The sequence below is a fragment of the Trachypithecus francoisi genome, unplaced genomic scaffold (assembly GCF_009764315.1).
Source record: "Trachypithecus francoisi isolate TF-2019V2 unplaced genomic scaffold, Tfra_2.0 Lachesis_group9, whole genome shotgun sequence".
NCBI classification, from domain to species: domain Eukaryota; kingdom Metazoa; phylum Chordata; class Mammalia; order Primates; family Cercopithecidae; genus Trachypithecus; species Trachypithecus francoisi.
This window is the reverse complement of record NW_022681474.1, coordinates 16,037,182-16,051,193: the sequence shown is the minus strand read 5'-3', so window position 1 is coordinate 16,051,193 and position 14,012 is coordinate 16,037,182. Positions and strand designations below refer to the sequence as shown.

The window sequence follows — 14,012 nt, the reverse complement described above, 5'->3', positions numbered from 1 at the left end:
ACTTCCAGTTGAAATGTCATTCTAGGTCCATAAGCAAGGTCACTCACTGTTCCAAACAAACATTACACAATGACATTAAAATAAGCTTGTCTTAAAGAAGCATTATACTTTGAGAAGTGAAAGAAAGTGGGCAGACACTTTGTCAGGATCTGGGAGCTGGATTTGGAATATCCCTCAAACCTCCACAGACTGTGAAATGCATTTCTAAGACCAGGTTTTAAGCTTGAACATGAGAGGACTGAGTGAGAGATTTAAACAAAAAAAAACTGCTAGGGAAAGAAGAAACATAAAAGATAAAGCAAAGGAAGTTGGAGCAAAGGGACAAGACTTAGAAAGAAAAGAGATAATGCCACTGTGGTTACAAAAATCAGCAAATAATAATTAAGTAAATTCAAAATTACTTTAAAAAGTGCTTAGCATACTAAAATAGATAAAACACTTTAAACTACACAAACAGGAAATTACAACGCAGAACAAAAGGGCAGACATAAATGCAGAGGAGCATGAAAAGTAGTCTTTTAGAAATCTGGAAACTAAAAAGTATAGATGGAAAACAACATTAACTAAAAAGTATAGACGGAAAACAACATTAACTCAATAAATGCCATCAAAATAGAAATTACTGAATTTGAAGATAATATGAGGAATTCCAATGAAGTAAATGCATTCCTATTGAAATATACCAACTTTTTATCTTTTTATCAATTACATCTCTTTTCAAAATTTTAATCATAGTTATTTTTAAGTCTGTCCCTGTTAATTGCTTCTTTCCACGTCTAGTATGAAAACCAGAAATAAAATTCTAAGGCTCCCCACAACCATCTGAATGGACTCCTCCTCTTGGCCAAGGGTATTCAAAAGTTAATCTAACAAAATAGTTCAGGCCGTGAAGGAAGGGAGGGTCAGACATGCCTCATGATACTCCCTTTTGAAATCCAGGAAAAGCTGACCAGCACTGACATCAACACGGATCTTAAGTCTGGTAAGAAACATTTACAACCTGTTCTCTCTGAAGTCTGCTACCTGGAGGCTTCATCTGTCTGCGTGATAAAACCTGGGTCTCCACAACCCCTTATTATAACCCAGACATTCCTTTCTACTGATAATAACTCTTCCAAGCAATTGTCAATCAGAAAATTTTGAAATCCAATTATGACCTGGAAATTCCCCCACTTCGAGTTGTTCTACCCTTCCAGATGGAACCAATGTACATCTTCCATGTATTTGACTGATGTATCATGTCTCCCAAAATGTCTAAAACAAAATGAGGCTGTACCCTGATCACTTTGGGGACATGTTCTCAGGATCTCCTGAGGGCTGTGTCATAGGCCATTTATCATTCAGAATTCATGTCTTTAAATATTTTAGAGTTTGACTCTTTTTGTGGACAAGTAGTTTTGTCTAGTTTCCTGCACAGTGCATATAACATGTCATAGAAACTATTACTGTGTCTCTTGCCCTCCTCTAAGTCTTGTCACTTTTCTGGCAGGCACTTGCATTACTAGGGACTCAACGTTGGTCCAGTTGTGTTTAGAGAGGATCAATTCTGTTTTGTTCTTTTCTGTGGAGCACAGCCCTAACCTCGGGTAAATAATCCTAACTTCTAGAGAGTGTATGCATGATCTTCCTTTTTCTTAGCTGAACACTGATGTATTCAGTAGTCTCTTGGAGCTCTCGGGTCTTCCCAGTGCTCTCGGACATCTTAAATTTCTGTTAAGCCTCAGGTCAGAGCCTGTCCTTACAAACCTGCCTCTCCGCCCTCAGCCACTGGTGCAGGAGCAGGTGACAATTTCTTCTCATCACCTCACCCAGCACAGCTTCTGTGTGACTGGGGCTCACTTTGCCTACACCACAATTTGTCAACTGCCCTCTAGGAGAAAGCTGTAGTAACTGGCCTTTCCCTGGGGATTCTCACCATACACGGTCTACTGTTTATCTCTGAAAAGATCTTTGTCACGTGTTTTGTTTGCTTTTGTAGTTGTCCATGCAGAGATGCAGAGAGCAGGTCTAATGCCACTCACTTTGTGGTCTTGGAAACTGACTTTTGTGTGGGTAATGTTGAAGAGGAAAACACAAAGCTGGAAGGCTTACAATATTAGCTACAGATAAATGTGCCATAGCTATAATAAATATGGCAATGTGCTATTTGCTCAAAGATAGCTTAAAAGACTGATAGAACTGAACAACAATATCTATAAACAGGTCTGGATGTATGGCACCTCCTGATTTTTACCAAAAATATTAGTCAATATATTAGAAAAAAGACTGTCTTTTCAACAGAGTCAGGCCTACAGAAAATCCATATTTTAAAGCATGAACCTTGACCTCTTCCTCACTTCATACCCCAAAGCATCAAATTAAATATGATAGCAAGGCAAACAAGCTTCTAGAATAGGGGAATACCTTCAGGATTTCAGATTAGATAATGATTTCCTAAATAGGAATAAAAAAGTGCTCCATATAAGATTAACAAACTTCATTAAAAATATGAACTTCAAGGTCATCGAAAGACAAATGAAGAGGATGAGAAAACCATCCATAAATAGGGAATATATTTACAAAACGTTACTCAACAAAGGACTCATATCCTGAACATACAAGGAACTTTTACAAATCAATAATTACTGAAAAAGAAAATTCAAACAAATTCATGAAATAAGAAAATGTCTTGTATAGAGTCTTTAGAGAAAATAATATCCAATGGCTAAGCAACACACTTTCAGAGGTTTTCAACATGCATGTCATCATCATAATGAAAATGAAAACAACAAAGACACGCCACCATGTGTTCACCAGAATTGAAATGACTTACAAAACCTGGTGTTGGTGAAGATGTGAGCTCAGACCGTTCCATTGCTGCAAAGGAACCACTTGGGAAAAACGTTAGACAGTATCTACCTCACAGCAGTTTCATTCTTGAATATATGCCCTAGAGCATTCCCCAACCCCCGGGCCATGGAATGTTACCCATCTGTGGCTTGTTAGGAACTGGGCTGCACAGCAGGAATTGAGCAGTGGGCAAGAGAGCAGAGCTTCATCTGTATTTACAGCTGCTCCTCATCGCTCACATTACTGCCTGAGCTCTGCCTCCTGTCAGGTCACCGGCTGCATTAGATTCTTTTTGTTTGTTTGTTTGAGACACTCTCAATCTGTTGCCCAGGCTGAAGGGCAGGGATGCAATCTTGGCTCACTGCAACCTCCACCTCCTGACTTCAACCAATTATCTTGCCTGAGCCTCCCGAGTAGCTGGGATTACAGGTATGCTCCACCATGCCCAGCTAGCTTTTGCATTTTTAGTAGAGACAGGGTTTCACTATGTTAGCCAGGCTGGTCTCAAACTCGTGACCTGAAGTGATCCACCCCTTGGCCTCCCAAAGTGCTGGGATTACAGGCGTGAGTCACCCTGCCCAGCCAGGCTTTACATTCTCATAGGAGTGCAAATCCTATTGTGAACTGTGCATGTGAGGGATCTAGGTTGTGCTTCTTATGAGAATCTAATGCCTGATGATCTGTCACTGTCTCCCATCACTCCCAGATAAGTCCATCTCGTTGCAGGAAAACAAGATCGGGGTCCCACTGATTCTACAATATGGTGAGTTGTACAATTATTTCATTACATATTACAACATAACAGTAATGGAAATAAAGTGCATAATAAATGTAATGCATTTGAATCATCCCCAAGCCATAAAAATCATCTTCCATAAAACCAGTTCCTGGTGCCAAAAAGGTTGAGGGCTGTTCCCCTAGAGTCATGTGTGCTATGTTACCAAAAGACACATACAGTGACACTCATGGAAGCTATACTTGTAAGACCTTGATATTGGAAACAACAAAAATGTCGTCAATAATAGGACAGAGAAATGCTCTGTGATATATTTGTACAATGAAACATGACATAACAATGACTTTTCACTGTTGGAATATACATTAACCAGGTGATGCTTACCGATTTAAGAATGAGTGACAGAAATTAGAGACAGAGAAGTGAAAATGGTGTCACTTCATGGAATATACAAGCAGGCAAAGGTAATCTATGGTCCTAGCTGAGACTGCAGTGTTGGGGTGTCACTGAGTGGTATGGGGCCCTGTCACAAGTGGTGACAAGTTAGAAATAACTAGTTCATGTACATTTGTGGGATTTGTGGGGGTTTTTTTTTTTTAATACTGTTAGGCTTTTCTTGAGGTTAATGTCATTTCAAAAGGCAGGAGTTATGTACAGTCTTTAAGACGGCATTTTAAAAGTATTTTTTGTTTACTTGATGGTTAGGGTTGTAGGCATATAGGCTCAACTCACCTTATAAGTCAGTTAATGTTGTAAAACATATGTAATAGTATATTCAATCAGTACCCAAGTGTTACAGGTTAAACATTTCACAGTAATGAAAGTAACATTTAACATTAAGAGGAGCAAGGTAGAAGAAAGGGTTAAGGAACCAGCCCAGAGGGAGTGAAGAAGGGAAGGGGCCCTGGTTGGGTCTGGGAGGTCTGTGGGTCTCACAGGGAGGAGTATTTGAGGTGCCAGAGCCTTGGGCGGCAGATGCTAAGTTCTTCTCACTAGTGGCTGCAAGATGGTGTCAGTGACGATGACTGCTTCAAGCTGTTGAAGGCCGAATCTTTTATAGTCACAGAGTGACTCTCAGGTGAGAACTGAGAGTGGAGGCGTGTGCTTCTTTGTGTCTTTATCTGGTGTTCTATCATCATCTAGAATCAGTGGGAGTCCTGAGCTTGGTCTCCTGAAACTAGATGGTCCCATTTGGGGGTGATGGGCGACGGTGAGGGGTCATCACACGTCAGATCCTCGTGAGGGGCCTGGGACCCGGACGGTGACGGGTCAGGCATTAGATCCTCGTCAGGGGCCTGGGACCCGGATCCTTCACATGTGCAGTTCACAGCAGGGTTCTCACTCCTTTGATAAACTAATGCCTGGCAGGGAGGGCTGGCTCATGCCTGTCATCCCAGCACTTTGGGAGGCCAAGATACCTTTATTTTTTATTTGTTTGTTAAACAAAACATGTCATTCTTTTTGGCAAAGTGCCCTGTGAAATAACATTTAAGATTGAGTCTTTCTCTAAGGTGGAGTTCGTTGTGTCAAGGGTGCTCTAAAGCTCTCGATGGTGCTAGAAATTGAATGTACATTGTTCTGCATGGTGGTTACATGAGTGTGTACATAAAAATGGATCTGTCTGTACTCTGAAGATTTGCATTCCATGCTGGCTATATCACACCTTCTTTTAATAATAATTAATGAACAAATAAATCAGAGAAAAGTACTTAATTTACAATCAACTTTTCCTATTTGCCAATTGCATTAGTATCAGTAAATAATTCGATTGTAATTAGACACACAACATTTGTATTAGAAAGACCATAAAATGGAACAACACCTGGAAGAAATATTTTTCCTGTCCTCGGAAAACAACAACAAAAAATCATTTCAAACTGCAAATTAATTATCTGAGTTCCTACGAATGAATGATTATCAAATCATAAGAATACAATTGCATATCCTGATATAAACAGGATAGCTTTTTTCCAAATCATTTTAATTTTTCTCCTGGAAAGTACACATACAAACAAGAACAACGACAGCAAAAGCAAACCTGTGTATTCAACTGAGTGAGAGAGGGAGGAAGCTCAAACCTCTGGGGGTGTGTAATTGTTTCCCAAAAAGCAAAGCTGGCAGGACACAGGCAGCAACGGAGAGGGACGCCTGGAGGGGAATGAGACCTGGGATGGGGCAGTGGCGCCCAGTCCTACATGGGCTGGTGCAGGGCAGGGGAGCCCCAAAGTGGGCGGAGCCTGGGAGGGTTCTTGGCTTCCTTCAGGAAAGAATGCAAGGGCAAGCTGGTGGTAGAGTAGAAGGCAGAGTACAGCTTTCTTAAAGAGGCAGTGTTACAGTTCTGGTGACACTACAACTAGTGACCGCACCTGCAGGGCTACCCCATAGACAGAGAGCAACAGCTCAGGGGAGGGCCACAGTCCTCTTTATACCCACTTTCAATAACATGCAGATCAGGGGCTGGTTTAGGCAGAAATCTCTAGGGAAGAGGTAGTCACTCTGGGGTCCCTGGGTAATCCCGAGTGTTGGCCTGGTGATGGTGAACTACCAGGGTGCACTGGTGGACATGCCGTTGGAAAGCTGTTTTTGTCTCAGCCCTGTGTTAGCTGGTCCTCAATTTGGTCCTGTGTCTGAGCCCCACCTCTGGAGTTGGTCCTACCTCATATCTCAGCATTCCCGGAGGCAAGGGTCCCACTTCCTGTAGAAACTGCTGGGTATTGTTGTAAAGGAGGCTGATTAGAGAAATATTTCCAGGATCAAGGGGGCTAGAGGGAGACCCTCAGGCATAGCAGCCTCCTCTCCAGAACATGACTTGAGGGCAGCAGCCACCTTGGAGGAGAGACTAGGGCTGGAGGCAGAAGCCCTCATGAATCGGGTGTGGCTACAAGAAACAAAGTGTCTCCAGATAGAGAAGCCCCACTTTACATAAATGAGTTTTTGCAACAGGAGTAAATATCTAAGGAAGCCAATGAGCCGAGAAATCTGGAAGTTCTTTCCGTCACTGTCTCTCCATGACTGTGCTTCTCAGACCAAGTTTAGGAAAATGAAACTTCTTTATGTGTGAATTTTACAAATAAATAAACATAACTTCTACAAACATGGTCTAGGACAAGCTTGTTCAACCTGCGGGCCACATGCAGCCCAGGACGGCTTTAAATGTGGCCCAACACAAATTCATAAACTTTCTGAAAACATTACAAGATTTTATTGTGACTTTTTAATTAGCTCATCGGCTATTATTGGTGTTAATATATTTTATGTGTGGCCCAAGACAATTCTTCCAGTGTGACCCAGGGAAGCCAAAAGATTGGACATGTCTGGGTTAGGACAATCTGTAAGAAAGAGAAGTAATGCTCCTTTATATATTAGAAACATGCAAAAAAAAAAAAAAAATCCGCAGGGAAAATGAAAATTATAATCCAACACTCCAACATGAATTGAGACAAATGTTATTATAACACAGTAAAAGTCAGACAAATACAGCACAATGTAGAAATATCAGATCTAAACAAGGACAACTTGACAACAGGATGTGATGTCTGCACAATGCAGGAAGGTGAAATGAGGGCTGATGGTCTTAGAAAAAGTGTGGATAAAGGCAACATCATTTCAGGAATGAAGGCTGGACCTGAGAAGCTCAGGGAGAGGGTGAACCATCATCACCACCCCCAGCCTCAGCTGTGCAGTAAGTCCTGGGGACTGGGATGGGAATGGTGGATGGACCCAAAGAGTAGGGGTCCCAGATAACAGATATGCAAGAAAGCAAGCCGGTGCAATGGACAACTAATTTAAGTTATTCAAAAAGACAACCAGTGCAGGGAAACAGAATAATAATTTAATGTAAAATTCAAAATATATTCTTAAGGTAGAAGGCTTAAATCTGCTTACTGAAAGAGCACACCATAGTCTACCGAGAATTGATCAAAATAAACATGATCATCGAGCTCATGGATGTATAAAGTAGAAAAGTTACGTGACAATTAAGAAAAAGGCCCTGAGGAGCAGACAAAAAGCTCACATAGAATTTGAGGGAGGGAAAATACGTCTTTTGTCCATTGTTGACAACCACCTTTGATGACAGCTGCACAGGTGTTTGTGGAAAGGAGGTTGCATGGAGGATCTTATACACACTAAAGTACCTATCAGCTTACAGGCCACGCCCACAAAGTGATCATCAAAGAGGAAACTGAACTTTGCTCATAGGAATACCAAGCATTGCTCACAGGAATACCGGACATTGCTCCCAGGAATACCGGACGTTGCTCCCAGGAATACCGGACGTTGCTCCCAGGAATACCGAACGTTGCTCCCAGGAATATCGGACGTTGCTCCCAGGAATATCGGACGTTGCTCCCAGGAATAGCAAACATTGCTCACACGAGCCTTCTTGAGAAAAGTGCTAGAGAAATAACCGAAACCACCAAGTGAGGACAGGAGTTTTTAAGAAAATAAAATACTGCCAATGAGCACTAACTAGGCCTAAAGTCAGCCTCAAACAAAAGCAAAGCAGAAAATGAGTGGAATTATGACCATTTCATTGTATTTTCTAGCAGTGCAATTAGGCAACAAAAATTGGGAGAAGAGGAAGAGCGAGATTTTTTAAGATGGGTTAGTTTATGTATTTCTCAATCTGAAAATAATTATTTTCATGCAGTAACAATGCAATTACACAAAACACAGCAAATACTATACAATAATGTGAAATTATAATGATTTTAATAATAAATATCACTACTTAAATCCTATATAAAATATCAGCAAACAGGACCCAGCATTAAAGTAACAATACATCACAACCAAGTGAGATTTAGTCCAGCAGTGAAAAGATAATGTGATGTTAATAAATTCCTCATATTAATAGAACTAAGAAGAAATATAGCATGATGCTGATCATGCAATTAATAACACTTAATGACTATACTTAGAGAAATTACTCAACATAGAAGGCTGTGGATATAATAGAAATGGAATTAAATGCATTTTTTTACCCCCAAATAACATCATCAAGCTTTATCAATTAAAACTTAAAACATTTCTTCTAAAATCATAGACAAAACAGCCATTTCCAGTATTATCATTATTTAATGAAATAAGAAAAGCGGGCAAGAGAGAAAACATGATGTAGTAATTCCCATTTAAGGGAACGTTTCATGTAGAAATGCTTGCACATGCATTGTGACAGTTCATTTTATGTGTCAACTTGAAGGATATTTTTGAATGGGCTTAACGTTTATTTATTTATTTATTTTATTTTTGCAGATCGCTACTAATTACATAGACCCTACTAGCCAAAGCCAAAATCAATGAGGTTCATGCAAATAAGAATCAAATGCCATATTCAAAGCTGTAAGAGAAAATCCTTATGCCCGAGCGGTGAAGGCTGGAGTGAGTAAGTCTGAACCTTTTATTTCAAGTTTTTAAAGAGCTCTGGGGCGGCACCATGGTCCCTTGCCTCCAGGAAGTCAAAGAGCTCCTCTGCGCAATCCTCCCCTGTATGTGTGGGGAGATCGAGGCTCATCGCAAATTTGCGTGTGGTCCTTGTGCAGGGGCCATGTTAATCTTCTCTGTGTCCTTCCGACCTTACTACCTGTGCTGCTGAAGCCAGCCCGAGATGAACGTTTGAATCAGTGAGCGCTGAGTCAGCAGATCGTTCCCCTAATGGGGCTGGGCCTCACCCTATCAGTTAAAATCTTGAACAGAACAAAGACTGACCTCCCTGGAGCAAGAAAACTTCCCCAGCTGAAGGCCCTCGTAGCACATCGCAGCAGCGGCTCCCCTTCAGCCCACGCTGGACATTGCCTACTCCCCAGGCTCCTCAATCACACGAGCCAATTCCTTGTCATCTCTTCACCTATCTGTCTGTCTGTCTACCTACCATCTATCCATCTACTGCCTGTCCGTTGCTTACCTTTCTATCTACCCACCATCTATCCACCTGTCACCCACTCTATCATTCACTGACTATCCATCATCTATCTATCTGTCTGTCTACCCACCATCTATCCATCTACCACCTGTCTGTTACTTAGCTTTCTATCTACCCACCATCTATCCACCTGTCACCCACCCTATCATCCACTGATTATCTATCTATCTATCTATCTTAATCTATCTATCTGTCTATCTACTACCTGTCTACCATTTAGCTTTCTATCTACCTACCATCTATCCACCTGCCATCTGACTCTATCATCCATTGATTATCTATATATCCATCTATCATCTACCTACCTACCACCTATCATTTAGCTTTCTATCTACCTACCATCTATCCACCTGCCATCCGTCTCTATCATCCATTGATTATCTATCTATGCATCTCTCTATCTATCATCTACCTATCTACCACCTATCATTTAGCTTTCTATCTACCTACCATCTACCCACCTGTCATCCATTCTCTGTCATCCATCAATTATCTATCTATCTATCTATCACCTATTTCTCTACTACCTGTACATTACTTACCTTTCTATCTACCTATCGTCTGTCCACCTGCTATCTGTCTCTATCATCCATTGATTATCCATTTATTATTTATCTATCTATCGATCTACTACCTATCATTTAGCTTTCTATCTACCTGTCATCTATCCACCTGTCATCTATCTCTATCATCCATCAAACATCTATCTATCCATCTATCTATAATCTATCTACTCCCTATTATTTAGCTTTCTATCTACCTATCATCTATCCACCTGCCATCTGTCTCTATCATCCATTGATTATCCATCAATTATCTATCTATCTATCTATCTATCTAACGGTCTACCATTTAGCTTTCTATCTACCTATCATCTATCCACATGTCATCTATCTCTGTCATTCATCCATCATCTATCTATCTATCTATCTATCTATCTATCAATCATCTACCATCTATCATCTACATCTCTCTACCTGTCATCTATCTATCCTCTGTCTATTCACATGCATTATTTTGGTTCTGTTTTTCAGAGAAATACAAATTAACACACATTAAACAGCAGATGTACAGGATTGCGTATTGCTGGATTTTATTAGAAATAACTGAATGCCATCAGTGGGGATCTATATAGTCAGCCCCTGGCAAGCCTCGTGGCCCAGCCTGTGCAGCAGAGGCCCTGGGGTCCAGCAGGTGCTGCTGCCTCCCTGTGTGTCTGGCTGGCTGTGCTGTGCTGGAGGGGTTGGTGGAGACCGGAGGCTCCCAGCACAAGCACCTGCTGGGGCTTTCTCCTGAACCTTGGAAGGCAGCTCCGCTCAGGCACAGGCACATAGACAGGTGGGGGATCCCTTCCTGAAGGATAGCCCTCCGGCAACAGGGAGCAGGACGCTGGGAAACAGGGTCCAGCTCCTGCCCTTTGGGGCACAGCTGAGGTGCGTGCTGCTGGGCTTGCAGCAGGACACCTGCGGCTGGTTTCTAGGGTCTACACTGGCAATTGGCTCATACTGTAGAGTGTTAGTGACTTACCCCTTCCTGCTCTTCTCTCAGATCCCTCCCAGATACAGCCTGGGCATCCAGTCTTGTCTCCAACTTTGCTTCCTTGAGAACCCACATAAGACATCATGGAACAGTTTAAGAGGATCAGGGAGCTCCCTGTGTGTGGATGTGGATGTATTGTTCAGTGAAAAAAAGAAATGCCCAACCCAGGATAAATGTGCTGTTTGGGAAGAAATGTACCCACTTATGCTGTTGTACACTTCTGCAGTTGCTTGAGGAAACTTGGAAAGCATGTGTAAGAAATTAACAGAGGAGTGGCCAAGCACGGTCGCTCACACCTGTAATCCCAGCACTTTGGGATGCCGAGGCGGGCAGATCACATGAGGTCAGGAGTTCAAGACCAGCCTGGCCAACATGGTGAAACCCCATCTCTACTAAAAATACAAAAACTAGCCAGGAACGGTGGTGCATGCCTGTAATTCCAGCCACTCATGAGGCTGAGGCCGGGGAATTGCTTGAACCCAGGAGGCGGAGGTTGCAATGAGCCGAGATGTCACCACTGCACTCCAGCCTGGGAGACAGAGTGAGGCTCCATCTCAAAAGCAAAACAAACAAACAAACAAACAAACAAAAAAATTAACAGAGGACAGGGCACAGTGTCAAGCATTGACCTCTCGGGGCTTGCAGGCAGCTGTCCTCTGTGTCCCTCCACTTGGGATTCTTCCTCTGCAGCCATCTGTGTTCTAATTTCTCCTTCATGTAAGACACAGGTTGGTTATATTGGATTGGGACCCACCCATATTGTTTCATTTTACCTTAATCATGGATGTAAAGACCCTGTGTCCAAACACAGTCACATTCTGGGGCGTGTTGGGACTTCAACATATGAATTTCATGGGGCACAATTTGGTCACAACAGTGGAGATGAAAATATGACTTCTAAATTCTTACCTTTTTATATTTTGATTTTTAAAGCATATATGTATTTCTGGGTAAACTATTACACTGAGGAAATAATATTAACATAGAAAAGGAATTATTGTGTGCTATGGAAAACATGCTTCTCTTTCATGTACTTCATCTGTTTTCACAGCTTTATCAGAAATTCTGAAAGCATAACACTATGGCTGGAAGTCATTCTTCTGGCTGAATTTCCCAGGTGGACGGCCTGACGTTGCTGTCCCCCGACCTCTCTTCCACAGCCGTTATCCCAAACTGCCGGTGGCAGCCATTGCTGTGCTTCTGCCAGGGGCTTCCTCTAGCGGCAGGAAGTCACTGGGCTCAGGAGGGAGAACACACACAGTGTTTTAAGGACATCTCTCGTTAGTCCTCAGGATAACAGGGCAGGGGTTAGGTGTCTGTGGCTTCTTGTTCTTACTTCCACTTGATTGCAATTCAGAGACCATAGAGTTCCCAAAATTATGAACACCCTTATGGGCAGAAAAGGGTTGCTATGTCAGGAAGGGCAAGAAAGCCTGATTCTTATGTGGAAATTGGTTTCTCACTACATCTTGGGGACAGGTAGGAAATTCTGGGTCTGGAACTCAAGGGGTCCTCTAGGATCCTTGTGTTGGCTGCTTCACTCCCAGAAACCCCTGTCAACAGGCGATTACAAAGTCTGCTGTGGGACCCAGGCACTGTAACCAGAACCTCACTCCTCTGAGATATGCCAATCTTACTGACCCCACTGGCAAACAATAAAGACCAACAAACCTGCTGCTGGGGGTGAGGGACCTGGAGTAGCAGATAGGATGGAGGATGAAAATGAATTGCAAGTATGGAGCCAGAGCCAGGGACATAGGAAGGATCATTTTTATTTCGTGAATCAGCCTCTTTCATTGTCTTTTTAGCTAAAGTAATTGTAACGTTCTGCCTTTTTAAAGAATCAGTAGCAAGACAGATTGAACGTAATGTAGGGCAAGAGCCTCTCCGCCTGCAGACCTCATTGCTCTGTGCACCTATTGGCTTCTACCCTCTGCACTGGGACCTGCAGTCCTGCCGGAGGGGTTTCTCTGGCTGCAGGAAATCCTTGGCCTGCCAAAAGTCCCAGAGAGCTACAGCCCCAAGATGCAGCCCTCTCAAATGACAGATGGAACTTAATAGAAAATAACTTTCACTCCCTTGCCCCTACAGTAAGTCACGAGAGTGCTTACCTCTGGGGGTTATTAACCAAAGCAAGGGGCCATGCAGGAGAGCCCCAGGGCTCTGAAGCGACCTGTATCATGATCCGGATGGCGGCTGCTTGAGCAAACTCATGGGGCACAATTCATTGAGCTCTACGATGAATATTTTTGCAGCTTTCTGCTTGTATGTTATACTCAATCATTTTAAATGTCAAAAATATAGGTAGGATTCTAATTCACAATACAGAAATGGACTAAACTCGAAGATTATTCCCGCAATGTGCATAGAATCCTGTGGAAATAAATGCATGGAAAATAAAGGGGCACCTTTATAATATAAGGAGAACTAAAATGGAAATTCAATTCTGGCCGGATGTGGTGGCTGGGACTCAGGGGATGACGAGATTCAGGAGGAGAGGAGCAGATTGCTCCAAATCTGCTTGGAAAGATCTTGAATGGAGGGATCCCTGATCCTGCTCAAGAACAATGGAGAAAGGTGGGAGAAATGTTAGTAGTCAGCAACCTATGGCCACATCAGAAGGTTCTCTCACCGGCTGAAGAATGCCCACCAGCGAAAGGAGTGGGATTTCATGGTGAGAGGTCCCTGGGCTGGATAGGCCACAGGGTCATCCATCCTAGACGCAGAGTTCTTAAAAGGATGGCTGACTTCTGAACCCAACCCCAGTCACCTTCAGCAGAAACGTGGCTGCTGAGCTCCCTGTGGTCACTGCACACACTGGTGGATGGCAGTTCTCAACAAACACTTTGTGCAGAGTAGATATTTATCTGTTTTTTTCTTTTGAGGAGAAGAAATTTGATGCTTAATTTTTCACCAAACATATGCTTTAATTTTTAGTTCATTGCTGCCCCAAGGGCTTATTAAGGAAATCATTGTAGATTTAAA

The 14,012-nt window shown here is 42.4% G+C and overlaps 1 non-coding gene across 1 annotated transcript; it reads right to left on the bottom strand.

The window, feature by feature from the left end:
* Positions 1–9,063: 9,063 nt before the first annotated feature.
* Positions 9,064–9,170, bottom strand: LOC117082887. The gene has a single exon (XR_004436815.1). It is a non-coding gene; the product is annotated as a U6 spliceosomal RNA (small nuclear RNA).
* Positions 9,171–14,012: the final 4,842 nt, after the last annotated feature.